Below are 7945 nucleotides of genomic sequence, written 5' to 3'. Positions count from 1 at the left end.
AAAAAAAAAAAAAGAGAGAAAAAAAGAAACCCCACCGATTCAGCCGAGAGAGGTGGGGGGGAGGAAGAGAGAGAAAGAGAGAGAGAATGACAGACTGCAATCCCCCTTGAGTGCCTAGCCTCATGAATATTAATAAGGTGGTAATTAAAATGCAGGGACACAGCAGGACGGATGCAGGCGCTGCCTTCGGAGCGCTGGGAACGGGGGGAGCGCGTCTTTCCAGGCAGGTTTTGATTCCGTTCTCTGATGAAAAGAAGAAAACGGAGCCTTCAACTTTAATCAGTTTAGAGGTTTTTTGACACAACATATCTTTAATTGCTGATATTTCTGCTCTTCTCAAACCCGGCTCCACCGACTCCAGTCTAAGCAGAGATAACGAGCCACGCTGAAGTGCCGTGGATTCGTGCCGTATTTACGCCTCGACTTGTTTGCCACTTTCCTGGGGTTTCACCTCTTTGCCTGGGGTTGGAGGGCACAGCCCTACTGCCACTTGCCTCTGCAGCCAGGCATGAGGCTGGAAACGCAGCCTGGCACCTCTTTGTCTGACACCCTCCTCCCAGCCTGCCCCACTGCAGCCTTCGGGAGACTTGAATTTTGGGTAGTAAATCCCTCTTCTTGGCCATGGCTGTGTGGTGAGCCTGGAGTTGGACACGATGGCACCTGGTTTGGGTGGCAGGGTTGGAGGTTGGGAGCATGGGTAGTGGCAAGGAGAAAGCTGGGTAGGATTGGGTTGGGTAGGAAATCGTGTCTCTTGAGAAACTCTGTTCTCCTCCCCAGAGGAGGTTCCTCCAGTGTAAGAGCAGAGGTGGCTCTTGGGTTGTTATTAAGGAGGCTTAAAGGGATTCAGGGTTGGGCAAGGGTGCTGTGAAGGATGGACAAGGCAGACCTAGAGGTCTGTGAGGAAGGAGAACCAAAGTGTTTTTCTTTCTTGGAGAAGATAGTTACTCCAGAGGACCTGGTCCAGTGACAGAGAGACATGTTGCTGGGAAAATGAATGGAAAGCATTGGTTGGTGTCCGAATGGAAGGTCTTGGATGTGGGAATTGGACCATGTCAGCCCAGAACAAGGATTTAGGAAGCAATTTCTGGTAAAGTGGAAAAGAACCCACAGAATACCCCATGCCAGTGCAAATAATTGTTTCAGATGAAGTTAAAATGTTTGGTTTGGCCTGAAATGTTTTTGTTTTGTTTTGTTTTGTTTGGAGCTTGCCTAATTTACTTAGATCTCTTCTTTTACATTTCATCTTCTAAAATGAAAAAAAAAAAAAGATTATTTTTTAAATTAAAAAGTCAAAAAATTCTTTTAGAAGATGCCCAAATAGAAGAGTTCATCATGTGACAGATGGGAGAAGGTGTTTTTTCATCTTCAAAGGCATTTCCCCTGCCCAACACAGGTATTTCTTTTTTTTTTTACTCCAAACAATTTTTCAGCTTCACCCTGAGTTTCAGGATGATTCAGCCTTTTCGAATCTTCCAATTTTTGATGAATTTACTATTTGTCCAAAACCAAGCAAAGAAAACCCCCCTCAGCTCCTAGAAAGATGAAAGTGTGAGTAGAGCACAGTGCAAATCCCCTCACAGCCTCACAGCTGGTGCCTCTCTGCCAGGGTTGGAGCTGGTCATGGAAGGCAACGGGAACACTCCTGGATCAAGGATGGAGGATAAAGGTTTTGCCCCACCTTGCAGACACTGTGTTACCCAGAGAGTGACTGTGTGTTTCAGGGGGTTGATGTGATGTGGTTGTTTGCTCCTGCATCCTCTTGAGTCCAGAGGGATGTCCCAGGAGGATGTCATGGCCTTCAGGCTAAACTGCACTCCTGCACTTCCATTTCTCCATCCTAGGCTTTGGAATTTTCTCTCCTCTGGGAACATGTCCTTGTGCTTTGCAGCCCTGCCTGGGGGAGAGATGGAAAGGGAGAGCTGCAGCATCTTGGAGCCCTTGAGATTTTGTTGCCCATTGGACCAGGGTTGGAGCTCTTTGTGCAACAAGGACTTTTCCATGCTGTCTTTCTGTCAGGATGTGGGATGCCCTTATCTACCAGGGGTTGGGTGTCCTGGGCTCTGATCCATGGCAGGCTGATATCTCTTGTCCTGCCCCACGGCAAGGAAGCAGCTGATCCAGCTGGGTTTGACAGCTGGATCTATCTCCTGTTGCTCTGTTTTTCCTCATCTGAGGCAAATAATTCCCTGTGTGGAAAGATGGCTGGTGAGTCCAAGTGCAGGTAGAGGTTGGGAATTGAGCTGGCTCCTTGGCTGGAAGGGCGCTGTCCCAGCTGAAGCCCTTTGCTGAGTACTGGCTTGTTGTGACACTTGTGTGAGCCGTTGCCCTGCAATGCCCCTCTCCCTGGGGGCATTCCCTTTCTGCATTCCCACATCCTGCAGCAGCACAGGCTGGCCCCAGGAATCCCCAGGAACTCAGGTGGACCCTGATCCTTGCTGGAGGGAGTAAAATGGGTCCCCTTGCTCAAGGCACCAGTGCAATGCCAACTCCTCCACACTCATACCAGGGTGAGACTGGGGTGGATTTGGGGTGAACTGCCACAAATCCAGTGAGTCTGTGTCTAGTCTTGCCCTTTGGAGTCCTTGCATTTTAATGGTTTTAATGTATTTTGTGGTGTGAGGGGAGGCTTTTTGCTCATCCCTTCTCATGTTTGGTTAGGTTGGGTGCCACAGTTTGTGCCTGGGGTTGGTGCAGGTCATTTTGCAGGAATGGCAGCCGAGTTGGCTTTCCTTAGCCACGCTGGAGCTGCGAAATGTGAGTATGATCTGGAGAACCCATCAGGGATCACGGCACACAGAGGGGACAGGCAGGTGAGGGACCAGGAGAGGAGAGCTGCAGGGAAGACAACACCCATGGAAGGGGCCACCTTGGGATCAGCCTGGGAGGCTGGTGGAAAAACAAAGCTTTGGGTGTTAACTGGGGAAAAAAATATTTATCCTGTGTTTTTTAGGCTTGGTTTTTGGTTTGTTTTTTTGTTTTTTGTTTTTTTTTTTCTTCTCTGCTTCTCCTCCTTCATCCTCTCCTTTCTCCTTTCCTGCAGCGCTACAACAGCTGGTTTGAGGCAGGACAAGGGGGAAGTCTAGTCAGTGTCTGAACTCCCCTTCGCCCCAAACCTCCCACTGCTGCCTTCCAGTCTGTGCTGAGCAAACCTTGGGAAATATCAGGTGTGCTGTGCAGATGGGGTGACAGGGCTGGGGCTCTGCGGTGACAGGGACAGCCCCGGGTGGAACAGACAGCCCTGGGCGACAGCCCCAGGCAGGGTGGCAGTGCAAAAGCCTGTGGTGGAGGGAGGGAGAAGATATCACCGTGCTGCTAACAGAGGATTTAGGTGGTAAAACATGAGAGGGACCTGGTGACTTGTGTGGGGAGCAGAGGCTGGGCTGGGGCTCGGCCCTGAGGAACGTGAGAGGGAGGGCACAGGATGGGCCCCCGGTACCGCTTCCTGGTGACACCCCTCCGGCAGTCCCAGTCACCCCCGAGTCACATCCTGCTTGTGCTGGCTCGTGTCTCATCCTGCTGCCTGCAGTTTCTCAATCCCTCTCACTCCTGCCAGCGTTTCCTGGCTGCTGAGGTTGCTGCAGGGCCCTTGGGGCAGGCAGGGCTGGGGGGAGTCCCCAAGGCACCAAAGAATTTGGGATGGGAGAGTAAACAGCAGTGTCCTTGCTCACCTAGGGATGGTCAGAGCCTGGCCCTGCTCCGGCTCCTGCCTGTGTCCTGCCATCACTTGCTTCCTGCCCTGACTGTCAGCTGTGGGGCCACGGGGGCTCTGGCTGAGCATCTCCCAGTGTGCAGTGAGGGCTTGCAGGTCCCCCACGCACCCATCCTGCTGCCTCAAACCCTGGCAGCCAGGGCACAAAGCTGAGGTGGGAGCGAGCTGGATGCTTATTCCCCTCCTCTCTCATGCCCTGAGCCCTGCACAGAGCTACAGCTCTGCAGGGGCGTTTGGGAGAGCCGAGCCGGGGCTGCAGATCGTGCTCCTGCAGGGCTGTCAGTGAGGAGCCCAGCCCGGCTCTGCAGTCCCAGGCTGAGCCGCTCCCGGGTCGTGCAGAGAAAACAAACACTGAGCTCCATCCTACCCTATTTTACAGCAGAACTGCCATTTAAGGGAGGATTTGGAGAGAAGACATCTTCCTGTTTCAGACCCCTTTTGCCCACGCACCCTCTGCTCCCCTGTCGTAACTGGACCCTGCTCTGCAGAGCGTCCCAGCAGCTAAAGGGTGCTCCTCTGGCAGCAGCTTTCCTGTGCTTGCCGGGTCCCTGCCTTGTGCCCAGTGCTCTTTCCTGCTCCCAGCCCCACCTCCGGAGGGGCCATGCCCGCAGCTCTCCCGGCAGCGGGCTCTGGGAAGGGCAGTGTCCTCCCGCGGGACGGTGTGTGCCCTGGCACCCGGAGCCGCCGGGCTGAGCCAGCCAGTGCGGGGGGTGAGCGCCGGCAGAGCCGGTGCCTCTTGGCTCAGCTCAGCGCTGGGGTGCTGAGCTTAGGATTTCTGGCCTTGAAGTCCTTCTGCATTGGCCAGGAGATTTCAAGGGGAGTTTTTGGCGGAGCAGGGAGATGCTGCAATACACCAGCGAGCTGGAGCCTTGGGGAGGAAGGGGGGGGGTCAACTCTTAGCTCTACCACAGTCTGCCTGGGATAACCTTGGTCAAGGCTTTGTGCTTTGCTTGTCCTGCTGTAAAGCAGAGCCGTGGCTCCCGCTCCTTCTGTGCTGCGAAATCTGCTTGTGCTCAGAGCCTGGCTGGCAAGGGAGGGGGGAGAGTGGAGGGGGTCTGCACAAACTCTGGCTTTTTAGCACTTGGGTTTAGCCTCAGAGGAGCTTTTTTCCCCCCGTGTGGTTTTTACCCAGGTGTGACACTGTCTTTGCTCCCACTTGTATCCCCCTGTGCTGTAGGAGAGGCTGTGTCCCGGCTCCTGCCAGAGCTGCACTGCAGCAGGGCCGAGCCATGGATCCCCGAATCCCTGCAGACCTCAGGGCTGTGGGGCTGGAGCTGCTGATCCCACCGTGACCCCCAGGCAGCATGGAGTGGGACCCCAGCTCCCACCCTCACCCGGAGCTGAGGCCTGTGGCGAGTTGCAGGCAGGGATAGGGGTGCCCAGAGAGCACCCATGGCTGGATGAGGAGCTCTCACGAGCCGAGCCACGGGGACCACGGCACTGGGGTGCTGCATTTCACCTACAGGAAAGCACTGAGGGAGCCCACGAGGGTTATTGCACCTGCGTGGGGCTCGGGGCTGGGACCACCACTCGCTGTGGGATGCTGGCACCGTGCATCCCTCCTCCTCCATCACCCTCTGGGAAGCGCCCAAGGGAGCCGGGCAGGGACCCAGCCCGGGGGTCCCGGGTGATGGGGGGAGGTCCAGGCTCTCTGCTCCTTCCCTCCAGGCCAGGCAATGGTTAAATTCCTTTCCAGCTGAGCTGGCAAGCAGAGCCCAAGCATATTAGTCAGATCCCTGTAGGGGGTGGGGAGGAGGAAGGAGAGAGCAGCGAGGAGGGGCCGGAGCGAGCCGAGCCGAGCTATTCTCCGGGGCGCGAGTGCAGGGAGGCAGGCGCAGCAGGGCTGCTGCTTCCCAGAAACTTGATTATTTTTAACCCAGGAAGAAGAAAGGAAGGAAGGGGGGGGGGGGAGTTGGGGAGGAGGAGAAGGAGGGGGTAAATCTGGAGGAACTGGAAAAACAGGCAGTTGGCATTTGCAGACAGCTTTGCAGAGGGGAGAGGAGAGCGGGAAGGCAAGGCAAGCGAGGGTCGTGGTGTGGCACAGGGGTGCCAGGGCTGCCCAAGTCCTCTCTGCACCGCCCTGGCGCCGTGGTGAGGACAGGACGGGACGGGACAGGATGCAGAACGGTGCCAGGTCCGGCTGGCAGCGCCCTTGCTGTGGCCAGAGAGCCCGGGGTGCCCTGTGCCCTCACTTCCTTCGCCACCTCCGGCCTCTCCCTGCCCATGGCGGTGCCCCCCGGGCTGGTGCTGGGAGCAGGATGCGGCCGGTTTCCCACCCACCCTCTCACACACACAGCACGTACACCAGCCGTTGTGGCTTCCCGGGTCCCTCCTCTCCCTGCTGCTTGGGGCTGTGGCCGTTTCAGAGGGCTGAGGGGATGTAGGGCAGGCACCAAAGCGGAGGTCTGGCTATGGGCACATGTCGGCAGCTTCAGGAGCTGCTGGTGGGACTTCACATGTCTCTGCTGGGCTGGGTCTTGCAGGGCTATTGTGGAGAGTTGGGGCTCCCCAAATTGCTCAGGAACAGAGGTCAGGGTGCCTGAAGGAGGGACATTGGAGGTATCATGCTGAAGAAGGCAAGGTCTTTTTTCTTGCACTGCCTCACCGCACTTCAATGGGAGTTCAACATCAGAGACCTTCAGAGAGGCCTTGGTGGCAGTTCTGGTGGCAGTTCTGGTGGCAATTCTGGTGCATTGTATGGCTGTGTCTAGTCTGGTCCAAAGCCCTGGGGTGATAGTTTAGAAGCCCTGCAGTTGACAGGTCTTCGGGGAAACACTTCCCTAAGACCACAGATAATGTCACAGGTCTGGGCTCCTTGTGGTCCAGCCCTGGGTCAGGGCGGGCTGGCCAAAAGTCCCCTGTGAAGGTCAAACACTTTCTGGCCAAGCTCACAAGGGGAAGACCTGCCACTGCTCATATCAAGTATTTCTTTCACTTCAGCACCCACACTTGTTGGAAGCTCAGTGTCCTCCACGGGAGAAGCGTTGCCAGCCCTTTCCTCCTCTGATTCTCACACGGGGAACCCTGCACTGGGAAATGGCATCATCTGCACAGACACACCATGGCCAGCCAAGGTAACAAGGGAATGAGCCTTGCCCCAGGCAGGTTTTGCCTTCCTGGTCCTTTGTGGGACTTGTGCTGTCGTCTCCTCTGCTCTGCCACAGCAGCCAGATCCTGAGCGAGACTGATTTTATCCACACAGCAACATCAGTGCCGTGTACCCAGGGGAGAAGAAGTCCTTGATTCAGCAGACATGACCAGGCCTGGCCAGAAAATGGATGTTGTTTCTGAACGGCAGAGAGGGGACAAGGACAAACAGCTGAGCTGTTGGGTAGCAGTATTGGGTCAGGCACCGCTCAAAGTGCAGCCCACACTGGCAGAGCGTGCAGTCTGCTTGGGTTTTCTACAAAAATGCCTTTTGACAGAGGTGTCCCTGCTCTGAGGGGCCCAAGTGGGGCTCACCGAGGGTATTTGCCATGCTTTAGACCCCAGGGCAGTGTCACCCCATCCCAGCCGAGCAAGCAGAAGCTGGGGAGCTTCCCTGTTGCCAAGCCGGATCGCTAGTGAGGAAAACATGTCCAACCTGCTGGGTATTCCCTCGCGCCTCCTTTCCAAGCATTAAAAGTGCTAATTAAACCAGAGCTGTGCTCCGGCATCTGGAGGGATAGGCCGCCTTTCCCAGCAGACAGACTGTAGGCATCCACAGGGATGGCCCTCAGTGCCATCCAGCAGTGGAGAAGGTCGCTAGGCCATGCTGCTGTTTGCACCCAAATTTTGAAAATGGGTGGCACAGCCCTGGAGCTGGGGATGCTCCCAAAGGGGATCATCTGCAGGGCAGCCCCACGGACGGCTGGGTGGGATCATCACCACCCCCAAAACCACAGATGTGGTGGAGACAGGGCACAAAAACTCTCCTCCTCACCTCTTCTCCTCTGAGGTATTTGGAGCTGGCTCTCACCAAAGGGCTGGGGTGGGCACGGGGTGGGTGTTTCCAGCAAGAGGCAGGAATTCCTGACTCACAGCCAGTTCTGGGTGTTAGTTCCCACCTGGGAGTCTCAGCCACATCCTAGACCTCCAAAGGCACAAAAGCCCCTCAGAGGTCAAATGGCTTGAGAAGGGAAAAGGTAACTCCTCCAGTGGTGGTGGTGGGGCAGGATGGAGCAGAGGAGAGGGATGATTTTTATTCCCGTGATTTTGCACGAGTGAGCTCCCATCATATCCTAAAACCCAGCGGAG

General features: G+C 55.8%; 1 long non-coding RNA gene across 1 annotated transcript in view; it reads left to right on the top strand.

Annotated features, from left to right (window-relative positions):
* LOC108639986 overlaps positions 1–7343 on the top strand; it is a 77127-nt gene extending 69784 nt beyond the window's left edge. The window contains exons 2-3 of the long non-coding RNA XR_001920867.1: positions 6650–6783; positions 6912–7343. This is a non-coding gene — a long non-coding RNA (uncharacterized LOC108639986). The remainder of the gene's footprint in view (positions 1–6649; positions 6784–6911) is intronic.
* The last annotated feature ends 602 nt before the right edge of the window (positions 7344–7945 follow it).

Source organism: Manacus vitellinus, unplaced genomic scaffold, assembly GCF_001715985.3.
Source record: "Manacus vitellinus isolate BGI_N305 unplaced genomic scaffold, ASM171598v3 scaffold_27_pilon, whole genome shotgun sequence".
NCBI lineage: Eukaryota > Metazoa > Chordata > Aves > Passeriformes > Pipridae > Manacus > Manacus vitellinus.
This window is presented reverse-complemented; position numbering and strand designations above follow the sequence as displayed.